The sequence below is a fragment of the Nilaparvata lugens genome, chromosome X, assembly GCF_014356525.2.
Source record: "Nilaparvata lugens isolate BPH chromosome X, ASM1435652v1, whole genome shotgun sequence".
In the NCBI taxonomy this organism is placed as follows: Eukaryota; Metazoa; Arthropoda; class Insecta; order Hemiptera; family Delphacidae; genus Nilaparvata; species Nilaparvata lugens.
In genome coordinates, this window is record NC_052518.1 from 77,965,259 (window position 1) to 77,967,946 (window position 2,688).

Sequence of the window (2,688 nt, forward strand, 5' to 3'; positions counted from 1 at the left end):
TGGATAATAATATCTTCATCAAATAGAATGACGATTGTCTCCAGTTACAGTGCTCGGTAACCATAATCACAAAGAACGTTACATTCAATGAACTGACTGAATGGAACGGGAAAAAACCCGTTGCTAACGCATGCGCGATACGGTGCTGTCTGAGACAGAGAGTGGTTTGTGCAATATGATGCACTCTACTGGTCGTGTCTGGCACTCTAGCAGACATTCACCACACCACACAGCTGATTCAGAGGTTATGTTTTTTGGCGGTTCTAACATTTTCTGGATGCTAAGGAGTGTGTAGCATTAACTACAAATTTTTCAACTGAAAAGGTATGTATAATCATTAGTATATATATTTAGCTACAATTTTCCACTTGAACACTTGAAAATAATTGTTCCTCAAAATTTTTATGTTGTAGAGATATGAAAATGAGCACTTTATGGGGTGACTTTGTTACACAGCTGCTGTCACAAAGACACCCAATAATATGAGTTACGTGATATTATTAGTTTTTAATCAAAGTTGTTTTTGTTTTTTTAGTCGAGCAATGCCAAGGAAATATGAGAGGAAGCTCGGTGCTCGAAATTACAGAAATTATACCTACACAAGAAACACTTGATACGGCTATAAAAAATCCAGGAACATGATATGACTATCTGAGAAGCAGAAAGCAGGTAACAACAACTTTTAATTATTAGAAACTAAGAAATTACTCCCAAAATCAACTGAACTGTTAACAAAAGTTCGATTATTAGTTTTTTAATGCATGCTTTTCATTCGGTTTGTGCAGTTATGGTATCCATCGCAATACGTTGTGGCGGAAGCTGAAACAACAAAATGGAAAAAACCAGGAGGCCAAACTGCTCTTACAGCAGAAGAAGAGAAAGCAATTGCTGCTCATGCCATTGCAATGGCAACATTTGGATTTCCCATCACCATACTAGATTTAAGATGTATTGTTAAGGCTTTCTTGGATAAAAAAGGGAAAAATGTAATTTGCTTCAATAAAAATGTTCCAGGAATTGTGTGGGCTAGATTGTTCATAAAAAGACATAAAAATTTAACAGAACGTTGTGCCAAAAATATCTTCTATTCTAGGGCAGCAAATGATGAAATTATTATAAATGAATTTTTCAATCATTTTGAAAATGAACTCCAGGGAATCCCTGCTAGTAATGTGTGGCATTACGATGAAACTAATTTGATTGACGTCCCTGGTGATCGAAAAGTTATCACAAAACAGGGCACAAAGTACCCTGAGCAAATACAAAACTCCTCAAAAGCATGCACATCTCTCATGTTTTGCGGCGATGCTGAAGGAACATTAGCACCAATCTATGTAAATTATAAGGCCCAACGGATGCATATAGAGTGGACTGAGGGTGGACCTAAAATGCTAGGTACAATCATACCCCTTCTGGGTGGTTTGACAGCAATGTCTTTGAAGATTGGTTCATGACACTTATGCTTCCAATTCTTAAAAAAAAACAGGTAGGGACAAAGATTCTTATTGAAGATAATTTGAGTTCCCATTTAAATATAGATGTTCTAAAAATGTGTGAAATGCATAATATAAAATTCATTTGCCTTCCACCAAACGCAACCCATCTCCACCAGCCACACGATGTTGCATATTTTTGACCTCTTAAGAATAAGTGGCGACAAATTCAAGGTGAATGGAAAACTTCCGCAGAAGGAAGTAAGTGTGTGTCAATACCAAAGCAAGAATTTCCCAAACTTTTGAAGAAATTGCTTGATGAACTTGTTACAGGGCAACAAAATCTCAGGGCGGTGTTCAAGAAGTGTGGTCTCTTCCCTCTTAATAGAAATGAAGTTATTGCGAGACTGCCAGCAAAGATTATTGAGAAAGTTGAGATTGATGAAGCTGTTGCACCGGCATTCATAGAACTCCTTAATGGAAAAAGGCAAGAAGTGACAGCTAAAAAAATCAGAAGTCGTACCAAAGTAAATATTCCTCCAGGCAAAAGTATCAGTGCAAATGATGTGGCTGTTGAGAAGGGCAGGCCAGAAGAAGTTAAGAAAAAGAAAATAATGAATAAGAAAGCAAGGAAGCAATATGATAGTGATGGAAGTGATTCTGTAGAAGAGGTTTATATTCCATATGCTGAGTCAGATGACAGTGTTGGTGCTTTCTCAGATGATTCTGAGAAATTGAATCATGTTGACAGAAATCAGTCATCCCAACCTTGTGGTTCAAACCAATTGTATGTTGATGAATATGTTGTAGTTGATTACAATGGGAGGCATTTTCCTGGGAATATTTCAGCTATAAATGAGAATGGTGCAACAGTAAGGACAATGGAAAAGTGTAGATTTGAATTTGGATATGGCCTAAAGAAATAGACGAAATAGAATATGACAGAAAAGAGATTGTCAGAATAATTAATGAAATCAAAATGGTAGGAACATCAAAACGACAAACTTCCCAGATACAGGTATCTGATTATGCGGGATTTTGTTGATTTTTCTTGAATTAGATATATACCGTATATATAATCATAATATGACATTATATTACCTACGTTATGATGTTAACATGTAGAAAGGAAGCCAAAAGGTTGAAGTTTCTAAATAATTTTATTTTAATTTAAAAAAACTTACAGTTTTCAGTTCAGCACAAACAAATACGAAAAAGTAAAAAAAGTAAATTTGTATGGCTTTTGTTGGTGGGG

The 2,688-nt window shown here is 35.8% G+C and overlaps 1 long non-coding RNA gene across 1 annotated transcript; it reads left to right on the plus strand.

The window, feature by feature from the left end:
* The first annotated feature begins 222 nt into the window (after window positions 1-222).
* Window positions 223-925, plus strand: LOC111052227. Its single transcript, XR_002606160.2, has 3 exons — window positions 223-324; window positions 536-669; window positions 786-925. It is a non-coding gene; the product is annotated as an uncharacterized LOC111052227 (long non-coding RNA).
* The last annotated feature ends 1,763 nt before the right edge of the window (window positions 926-2,688 follow it).